The sequence below is a fragment of the Mauremys mutica genome, chromosome 5 (genome assembly GCF_020497125.1).
Source record: "Mauremys mutica isolate MM-2020 ecotype Southern chromosome 5, ASM2049712v1, whole genome shotgun sequence".
Taxonomy (NCBI): domain Eukaryota; kingdom Metazoa; phylum Chordata; order Testudines; family Geoemydidae; genus Mauremys; species Mauremys mutica.
The window spans coordinates 134,481,408-134,492,842 of record NC_059076.1 but is presented as its reverse complement, the minus strand read 5'-3'; positions in this window follow the sequence as shown (position 1 = coordinate 134,492,842).

Genomic DNA, 11,435 nt, shown 5'->3' with positions numbered 1-11,435 from the left:
GGATCACCCCCCAAAAAAACCCCAACCAACCAAACAAAAAACCCAAACACTAAATGCACAAGATTTGCAATAAAATTGTGAGAGCTGTTAACACCACTATGGTCTATAAAGGGTAAAAATATCCTGTAACCTAGTTCAAAATTGCTTGGTACACTGGGTACAAGCAAATCATGTGTTTGTTTTTAATTTGGCTAAATAAAAGTGTATACATCTGTGAATAAAGCATATAAACTATGGGGCCAGCATGAAGCCAATGGTGAAATAGATAATTCAGCTTCAAAGGCAAAGTGTTAAGAAACAAATTAATATTTGCTCTCACTTAATCACTGTATTGCAATAGGATGCTTTTGTGAAGCCTAATATTTATTAGTACAATTTACTTATGCTGGTGTAAATCTTAGTGACACAAATGATATCAATGGTTTTACATCAGCATAACTCCAATGTAGTGACAAAATAATATGGCGCATGGATTTGGATGGCATAGAAATTTTCATACCAAATCAGACTCATGGCTCATCTAGCCAGTATCTTGTCTTGAACTGTGGCCAGTATCAGATGCTTAAGGAGAAGGTACAAAAAAATCCCATTGTGGACAATTACGGAATAACTTGCCTGTCAGAGAGGTTTCTTCCTAACTTAATTAATGAGTGGATGTTTTATGTCCTGTTTGTAGAGAGGTTTTTATTCCTCCTAAAAATGTTGTTCCCCTCTAATATATCTGTGAATGTTCTCATCAATTAAAATGTCCAAGCTTTTTAAAACTTTAGTCTCAATGATACCTTGTTTCAATGAATTCCACAGGCTAATAATGTTAATTTGCTGCATTTCAATATTCCTGGATTGACAGACTGAACCAGGCCGGAGATCCATCTAGGTCATATCCTATCTCTTACCTGTACCAGCTGCTTCAGGTGAAGGTGCAAGAACCCACAGTAAACAGATGTGGTATAATCTACCTCTATGAAGGTCTCATCCTGATCTCTGATAGTTAGAGATTGGCTTAAGGTCTGAAGCATGAGTTTTAGGAAGGGACATTAAACCTATCTTAGCATAAACTATTACAACTTTGGATATTCTTATTCATATACATGTCTATCCATAAAAATGTTTTGAATCTTGCCTCAATGACATTCTTGGGTAGTGGGTTCTACAATTTGTTTTTATATCACATGAAAGTTTTTTTTCCATTAATCAGTTTTGAATTTGCCACCTTTTAATTTCAATGATGTCCCTTTGTTCTTGTGTTATGAGAATGGGATATTCTGTTCTCCATATCTGCCTCCTCTAGATCACTCATTATTTAATATGTTATGAGCAGGGTTAATCCTTGTTAGGGGTTGAGTTAAAACCTCATTCAAACTGAGGTGTGAATGTGACCTTCATTTAAGAAAGTTGTAAGAGACAGTTAAGGGGCCTAATCAAGGGTTAATAGTCTGCCCAGAAACTAGCATCATGGGAGATTCCACTAAGTATTTTGACCAGGTGTGTGAAGGGGGAAGAAACTGAGAACAGACAAGAACAGAGAGGCTGAGGCAAAAAGCAAGGAAGCCAAGAAGTAGCCTGAGAACACAGCTAGACAGAACTTTTGGGTCTGGTGTGGGCTAAAGAGGCTTGGAACTGTAAGATGACAAACTGCTCCTTTTGTGCTCAGTTCTTTCTGCGTTCCGAGAAGCAGGACTTTGTACATTCCTTGTAAATAAACCAGACTGCATCAAAGAATACTAGACTCCATCAGCTTCTACTTCCCGCTGGAACATCCTCAGGTCCCCAAACTTTGACTAGCCACTCATGGCCGAAAGGGGCAACAATACTTTTGATTTCTGTAATGATGTTACCCCATTCCTTATGAATCCTATTTTGTTTTTTGATGACTACTGCACAACGGCAGAGGTTTCGCTTGTGCTATTCACAATGATGCCCAGGTCGAACTCCCAAGCAGTTACAGTTCAGTTAGTGCTCAGTAAGGTCACATGCAAGTTGCTATTCCATTGTCATTATTGTGCATTTGTCACATTGATTGTTCATCTACTAACGTGCTGGCTTTAACTCTCCCTAAAGTTCTCAGTTATCTTCTCTAGTCTTGACTCTCTCCACTAATTTGGTATCATCTCCTAATGTTGCCACCTCAGTGCTCACTCCTTTTACAGCTCCTTAGTAAATATATTAACTCACATCCTAGTACTGTACCAGGAGGCGCTGCACTGCTCGTTTTAATAGGTGTGCTGTTATAGTGTAAGTCACTGGGAAAACACCCAGGATAAAGGTTCAGGAAAAGGCTTCTGGAAATTATGTAGTTGGGGGCAGGGCCGGCTTTAGGAAGTGCGGGGCCCAATTCGAACAGTTTCGACGGGGCCTCAGCAGGGATGACTAAAAAAAAAAACAACAACAAAACCCCCACACATGTGGGGCTTGTACTCACTGGGCGGTGCTCCGAGTCTTCGGCGGCACTTCGGCAGTGGGTCCTTCACTCACTCCAGGTCTTTGGCGGCACTGAAGGACCTGCCGCCGAAGACCCGGAGTGAGCGAAGGACCCGCCGCCGAAGTGCCACCGAAGACCCAGAGTGCCACCAGGTGAGTAAAAGTTTTAAAAAGGCGCCTCTAGCCAGGGAAGGGATTCTCACTAGGCGCAGGGACCTCTTAGGCGTGGGGCCCGATTCGGGGGAATTGGTGGAATAGGCCTAAAGCTGGCCCTGGTTGAGGGAACTTGTGGGCAGGAGACTGGGGACAGAAATAAACAGTCAAATATTTTCCACTTACTAAATAGGGCTGATATGTAAGTTTTATTTGCTTTACACCTCCCTGTATTTATATGGATTGTAAAATCACACTCTGCCAGAAGGAACAAAGTTTGCAGCTCAAATTCCTCAGGATGACAAAGTGCTAATAACTGTCTTGGGTTTACTGAAGATATATGGCTTTCATTTCAATTTCAAACAGCTCTGATTCTTTACCTTCTCCCCGCCAGTGAAGCTTGATCATTTTCAACAAATCTTTTGCTGATTCCCAACACTTTCAAGTCCAGACATGACCTTTTCCTAATCACAGGGGAGGAACCTGATTTAATACAATCACACCAGTCAGTCCCAATTTGGCTGAGTGAAGTTGCTATGAGGGGAATGATGCTTGGTACTTTAATTCCAGTTAATATACAAACAGCCTTTTTGTAAAAGGTGCAATGTTGTTCTGCCAGTTATTTCTCTTTCCCTGCGCAAGATCGGTGTGGCACCTGTTAGTTTTCTAGTCAGCACAGTTGGACATTTAAAAGAACAATAAATATTCCTTGTAAATACTTCACATAAAATGACAACTGCACTGAACGGTGCCCAACATATCAAAATGACTAAAGCTCTGAAGCTCCCACCAGTTCCTTACTTCTACATAGGGCCTAGTTCTGTCACCCTTACTCTGATTTCAATGGGATTCCTTGACAATGTCTACTCAGCGTGAGTAAGTACTATAAACTCTGTAGAATTGTGGGCAGAAGCCACTGGGCTTTACCATTGATTTCAATGGGAACAGGACTAGAACCATTGATATTTGATACAGAAATGTTAATGATAGTGTTTTGAACATTTTTCAGTACTAATGACTTTAATCAACAGTTGGTATTTTACATGTTGTTCCACTTTCTCTCTCTCTCTCTCACACTTGAAAGGCTATAGGCTGTTATACATAATAACAAGGGGTCTTTTCTCAGCACCTAGAATCTGGTAGATGCCCTAAGTGCCTTAAACCAGGGGTTCTCAACCCTTTTCCATTTGTGGACACACAAATTTTGACAGTCCAGGCATGACAATCTGCCCTTTCCTGGTTACTTTATGTGACCAGTTTGGATCACAGTTCAGTTGATTCTAGCATTTAATATAGGATATTTAAACCAAAGCAGTTAAAACCTAAGCAGGGGGACAGATGGCTCTGTGGTTTAAGCATTGGCCTGCTAAACCCAGCATTGTGAGTTCAATCCTTGAGGGGGGTCACTTAGGGATCTGGAGCAAAATCAGTACTTGGTCCTGCTAGTGAAGGGAGGGAGCTGGACTCAATGACTTTTCAGGGTCCCTTCCAGTTCTAGGTGATAGGTTTATCTCTATACATTAAATTACTAAAACCAATTCATATATTAAAAAGACTAGTTAAAGTAGTCAATGGAAACAATAGTACCAAATAACTAAGGTTCCACTCATTAAAAATTAAAATATGGAGAAACTAAAAGTTGATGAGGATTCAGTAGAACACATGGAATAAGGTTCCAGGATCATTATTTGTCATTAAATGAAGCCTTAATTTCTGCCATGGCATACAGAGCAAGCCCACAAAGATTTTCTTTAAATTGCCTACTTCTGTCCAGTCCCAAGAGCTTCAGTAGTTCATCATGTCTCTGCTCCATTTTCCAAGTAACAAGAGGTCCAGGGCTCTGGCGTCAGGCAGGACAGAGCAACAGTCAAGTAGGCTCGGCCCTCAGGAAGGGTGGAGCAATAAACAGTCTAAACCTTGGCCAGTTTTGTCCTATGTTGATGGGATAGGCGAGCCTCGGGGCCAATCCCACCGTCATGACGTAGGTCACCCTGTTCACTGTTGTTGAGACCTGAGCACTGGGGTAAGCCAGATCTCTTCAAGCGCTGGCTCAGCTGTAGAGGTGAACCCCAACACATGAAGGTCTGCTCATAGTCCAAGTCAACAAGGGCCGGGATCTGTAGCTCATGTATGCCCACCCTGATTGTGACTTTTGCGAGCGGGTTGTCTGCAGGTGTAGGACTCCCCCATGTAGACCTGGCAAAAGCTGCAATCCATTACAGGACTCTCTCATGCAATTGCCCAAAGTGGCCACAGGAGAAGCAGGGCCCAAACTGGACCAGGTTTCCAGGTTTGACAGGTGTTCAGGGGGGCTCAGGTTTGGTGACTTCCCTCACATTGGGATTCAAGGGTTCCTCAAAATGCTGGGATGGCATGTTGAAGGTTGGGGCCACCTCACCCATTGCAGTGTCTTGAGCTGGACTGGACATCGGCCTTGGAGGTTGGGGGCTCTTCTCTTGGCCCAGTGGGGTTACTCCAGGCATCACAACCCATGCCCCCAACCTGACGGGGTCTCCGCTGCTAGGAAGTTCTCCATAAAGCCTATTGTTGCACTCAGTGTTGCTGGACCATACAGGCCCTTCCTCAGGGTGGGAGGAGTGGATGAACTGTTTGAGGGCTACCTGCTTGGCCACTTCAATGGCAGGGCACCGCCTGTGCTGGAGCCACCACCAGTGGGTGTCCTTCAGTTCCTGGGCTATGACCTGGGGGCACCAGGTGGGTATGTCTTCCCCTGAAACTGTTGCGGGAAGGTCTTGGGGATGATGGCCAGTGCATCAAGTACTGTCACCTTTATCCAGCTATAGTCTTGGACCTTGTCACTCAGTAGGCTGCTTGGGCTGTGCCCATCAGGTAAGGGGCCAACGGGGTGGCTCAGTGCTCGGGGGGGTGGGCACACATGGTGGCCAAGGTGACCTGCTAAAAGGTGACAAGGAAGGCCTTATTGAAATTCCAGGAGGTGGGTGGGCACAAGCCTACCCATGTCTAAAGGCCCCTCCCCATCTTTGTGGGAGGAGCCATTGGATTCAGGACTGAACTGATTACTGAAGGCAACTAAGAAATAACAGGGTCAGGAGTAGGGTTCATAGGTTTAAAACTAGAGATCCAGAAGGCAACACCAAGCAGAGAACCCTGGACAACACCCACTGCTCCTCAAAGCTGTCTAGGGAGCCAGTGGACATCACCCAGAGGAACTCTGCCTGGATATGTGAGGCAAGAGAGGAACAGAAATAGGCCCCACAGTCGCAGAGCACCCTCTCATCTAGCATCCTCCTCCTGGTGTTGTAGACAGCCACTTTGGCCAGTGCCAGGAGGACGTTAAGGAGCAGATCTCGTGACTTCATGGGGCCACAGACAGAGTTTGAGAATATAAATGGGTGTGGGGAAAAGTAGAGCCAGAACCTCAACAGGAGGCTCTGGAGGAGCCGGAATAGGGTCTGCAACCTGGTGCATTTGAAAGAAGCATGCGCCAGGGTCTCCCTCATGCCACAAAAGGGGCAGGCATCGGAGATGGGGGTGGACCATGCCAAGTACATGCCCGTGCACATGGCTCTGTGAAGGAGCTGCCAACCGATATCCCCAGCGGGTCATGAGACCAGGGTGGAGTACAGGTTGGCCTTATCCTTATCCTTCTCAGGTGGTAGAAGGTCCCGTTGCTTGGTATCGGGGCAGGACAAGAGAGTGAAGAAAAACGTTTGGCGCACAAGTGTGTAGATGTGTTCGCTTGGTGCGGTTTGAAAGTGAACTGGCTGCAGGGAGCACAGCTGGCTAAGATTGTGGAAAGGAGGGAGCTGGGGGGTGGGGGCTCACAGGGCAGGGCCTGATGAAAAAGTCATGATGGCCAGGGGTGAGCAAGGAGCACCCGCTTGCAGGACCTGCTCCAGAAACATGAGAGGTGGGTGATAAGGCTGCCCCCACCTCTTGGAGTACACACAGGGGGTCTGAAGGGTGGAGAGCCCCAGCACCAACCAAGCGCTTGGGGATCCACCCAGTTCCCAACTCCCCCGGGTCGTAGTCCAGGAGGTCTCAGATTAAGGTGGTTTCTGCCAGGGCCAGCCTCCGGAGGACTGAGGGGGACTCTGCCCCTGCACATGAAGATGGGGGTTGTGTAGCAGGGGTTCCATGAGGTCTGACTGCTCAGTGGCCACCCTGGACCTGGTCACCAATAACACCTTCCAGGTCTTGAGGAGGTCCTGGTGGAAGACTGGTAGCTCCAAGAGGTATCTCAGAAGATGAGATGGAGATAAAAGCTGCTGGTCATTTCGGAGCCCTCTGCGGCGGCGGCAAGCATGCACCAATGTACACCAGGCCAGACTAGTTGCACAGTAAAGGGGAGTCTCTGCAGGGCCTGAAGCGGAAGACATGGACTTAGCTGTGGAGGCAGGGGAAGACTCAGAACCCATGCAGAAACCTACTGCAGTCCTGGCCAGAAAAACTCCAGAGCAAACCTCTGGAGCCAGGCCAGGATACCCAGGGCTGGGCTCAGAGTGTTGAGCCAATGCCAGAGCAAGGACAGGACCAGCCGGTTAAGCACCAGTGCCTGCCCTCGGAGGGAGAGGCACTGGAGCACTCCTGTCTATCTCCACAACTGCTCACCCACCCTGCCCTCCAAATCCTGTCAGTTCTCCAGTGGAGAAGGATGTGTGGTGGAAAAGTAAATGCCAACATAAAGCAGCAGACCCGCGCTCAACCAAATGGCTTGAAGCATGGGTGGGAGGGAGCTCATATTTCACCCATCCCCAACCATCAGGTCAGATCTCTTGACCAGTAGACCCGGGAAGCAGAGGCCACCAAGTAGATCACCTCCACTCCACCCACACCAGGTCGCCTGGGTCCTGGACCACGAGGAGCACGTCATCAGCTTACACTGACAGGGCCAACCACAACTCTGGCCCATGAAGCACCAATCCTGTCATCTTCTGGTAGAGGAGGCAGGAAGGGCTTGATCAGACTATACAGCTGGCCTGCAGCAGACACCCTTGGTGTACCCCTTGCCTGGCTGCTCTCGGTTCCAGAGTGGTCCCATTTCTCAAGGGTGGTATTAGTCTCCACCCAGGACCCAGGCACTCATGAGGATCCAAGGTGCTGAGGAATGCAGACACCTGCTGACAGAAATGCATTGCTCTGGGCCTGGTGTTGGGGCATAGACATTGACCATATTCAATGTCCGCTCCTCCATGCAGACCTGGATGTGCAGCAGGTGACCTGGCACAATCTCGGTAACCCCCAGCACCTCGGGATGTATGTCAGGGGAGAATAGGGTGGCCACCTAGCTGAATGAGTGCGGAGGTGGCTAAAGTACACTCAGTTCCCCAACTCCAGAAGGCCAACTGGTCTCAGCAGCTGGATCCATGTGGGTTTCCTGCAGGAAAATCACAAAGTACCCTCCCTCCTGAAGAAAGGAGAGCACTTGGCACCTGCGGAGACCCACATTACAGCCTTAGGTGTAACACAAAGATTGTGGGCAGCAGTGGGATTAGGAACCCCAGTGGCTAAACCACTAGGGTGCAGTACCTCTCGACCAGGTTCAGGGGCAAAAAGGACAGGGACAGGAAGGGGTGTCAGAGTGTGACAGAGTGCAGGGCCCTGACTCCCATTTCCTGCAATTCACCATGACACTCAGCGAGACAGTAAAACAGAAGCTTTATTAAACAGGAACACAGTCTAAAACAGAGCTTGTAGGTATGGAAAACAGGACCCCTCAGTTGCGTCTATCTTGGGGGGTGGGGAGCCCAGACCTAGGTTCTGGGCCTCCCCCCATCTCCCCAGCCAGCTCCAAACTGACACTCCCTACAGCCATCTCACCCAGCCACACACCCTGGCTCATCCTCCAGCCTTTGTCCAGTTTCCAAGGGCAGAAGGTGTCCCCGGTCCCAACCCCCTCCTGGGCTCAGGTTATGTGTTGGTCATCAAGTATCATCCCTCAAGTGAAGTCACATCCTTATATCCCACCACCATCTAGTATCAATGCAGACAGTAAACTAGTAAAACTCCCATGCAACATTACCAGGTTAATACTCCCTACTCCATCACATCTCTTCCCCCCTTCGAGACTGAACTGAGCCAGGTCACTCTAACCAGTGACCTGGGGAAGTTCAGACCCTCCGGTCTAGGACAACACATCACTTATCACATTGGCACTCCCCTTCACATGGACCCACCTCCATATCATAATCCTGCAGGTGCAGGCTTCAAGTCAGAAGGTTGGCATTGGCTTCTTTTATCTGGTGTAGCCAGGTCAGAGGAGAGTGATCAGTGTACACAGTGAAGTGTCGCCCAAATAGATATGGCTGTAGTTTCTTAAGGGCCATACCATAGCCAGGCATTCCTTCTTGATGGCCGCGTAGTTTTGCTCCCGGAGTAACAACTTCTTGCTCAAGTACACGATGGGATGGTTCTCCCCCTTTTCATCAACCTGTCTGGGGCATCAGTGAATACCATAAAGGGCTTGTCAAAGTCTGGGTTTCCCAGAACTGGCACTAACAGGAGCCCCCTTCAGTGCACAGAGAGCCCTCTAGTACTGCTTGGTCTAGACCACCTTGTTTGGCCTTCCCTTCTTGCATAGCTCAGTGATGGGGGCAGCTATGGACATAAGTGTGGCATAAATCTTCAATAATACCCCACTATCTCAATAAAGCCTTGGACCTGCTTTTTGGTTTGGGGAGCGGGTCAATCTCTGATCGCCTCCACTTTGGCTGGTTCTGGCTTTAGGCAGCTGCTCCCCACCCGGTGGCCCAGGTAAGATACTTCAGCTGTCCCCACCTTGCACTTCTCAGCTTTTATGGTCAGCCCAGACTCCTGGAGTCGGTCCAGCACTTGTTTAACCTGGGACACATGGTCCTCCCAAGTCTGGCTAAAGACATAGATGTCATCAATATACACCACAGAAAAACTCTCCACCCCTCTTAGTAGCTGATCCACCAGGCGCTGGAAGGTAGCAGGCTCTCCCTTGAGGCCGAAAGGCAGGGCCGGGAACTCAGAGCCCCAGAGGGGTGATAAAGGCAGATTTCAGCCTGGCATCTGCATCCAGTGGCGCTTGCCAGTAGCTTTTTGTAAGATCCATGGTGGTAAGGTAGCAAGATCCCCCCCCCCCCAGCTTGTCTAGGAGCTCGTCAGGCCTGGGCAATGGGGTAGGCATCAGATACTGTGATGGCATTAAGATTCAGAACCAGATCGACCTGTCCTTTTTGGAGACCAGCACCGCAGGTGAGGCCCAAGGGCTGGAAGATGGCTGGATCATCCCCAAAGCCAGCATGTCACTGACCTCTCTTTCCAGGTCCTGAGTAGTTTTCCCTGTGACTCGGAAGGGGGAGTACCCAGGGCCGGTGCAACCATTTAGACGACCTAGGCAGTTGCCAAAGGCGCTAGGGTTTGCGGGGGCAGCATTTTCTTCGGCAGCGACCGTGACGCCCAGATCTTCAGCCACCCCGGTCGCCATCGGCATTTAGGTGGAGGGAGCTGGGGCAGGAGAGCGCGGGGAGGTCCGCCTGCAGCAAGTAAGGGGGGGCGGCACACAGGGGAACTCCCTGCCCCACCTCCTCCCTGAGCATGCCGTGGCTGCTTCACTTCTCCCGCCTCCCAGGCTTGTGGTGCCTAAGCTGATTGATGCCGCAAGCCTGGGAGGCGGGAGAAGTGAAGCAGCCAGGCGTGCTTGGGGAGGAGGTGGAGCAGGGGTGCCTCAGGGTGGAGGGTGGGGAGCTGCCACGGGGGTGCCTCAGGGTGGGTGCTCAGGGACAGGGGAGGTTGCAAGGTGGAAGTTTTGCCTAGGGCGTGAAACATCCTTGCACCGGCCCCGGGAGCACCTTATAGGGGGATGTGATCCTGTCTCCACCCGGTGGACAGTCAGATTAGTGAGTCCAGGCTGGTTGGAAAACAGCTGTCGGTACAAATGCAGCACCCCTCTGATCTCAGCTTGTTGGGCAGGGGTTAGCTCATCAGAGAGGGGAATAGATCTACTAAAGGGTCATCTCCCTTCTCCTCCCAATGTTCACACTCAGCCAACACCACATTCCCCCTGTCATAATATGCCTTCATTATATTAACTTGGTACACCCTGTGGCGGTGTGCCCAGTTAGACATTCTACCACATAGTTTGGTAACTAACCAAAGTAAGTTTACTTCATTTAGTTGCTTGACAACCTTGAAAGGGCCTTCCCAGGCAGCTTGTATTTTGTTTTTTCTCATGGAGTTGAGAACCATCACCTGGTCTCCGATGGCGTAGGCACAGGCCCGTGCCATGCGGTCACACCAGACCTTCTGTTTCCTCTGGGCACTGGCCAGATTCTCCTTGGCCAAGACCATGAGCTCAGCAAGTCTTTCTCGGAAGGTCAAGACATACTCCACCACTGATTCTCCATTGGGAGTGGCCTTCCCTTCCTATTAGTCTCTCATCAGGCCCAGGGGCCCCCTTATCCTTCTTCCATATAACAGTTCAAAGGCAAAACCCCGGTGGACTCCTGGGCCACTTCCCTGTACACGAACAACAAGTGAGGCAAGTACTTGTCCCAATCCTGCAGGTGCTGATTCATAAAGGTTTTCAGCATCATCTTTAGAACTCCATTGAACCTCTCCACCCGCACATTGGACTGGGGGTGATATGCTGAGGCCCAGATGTGCCGGACCCCACACGTCTCCCACAAGCACCAGAGCAGGGCTGACATGAAGTTGGATCCTTGGACTGCCAAGACTTCCTTGGGGAACCTCACTTGGCTGAAAATGGTCAGCAGTGTATCTGCCACTGTGTCTGCTTTGATAGAAGACAAAGCCACTGCCTCAGGGTAATAGGTAGTGAAATCCACCACCACCACCAGAATATATTTCTTCCCCTACCGGGTCATCTTGCTGAAAGGCCCTACTATGTCCAA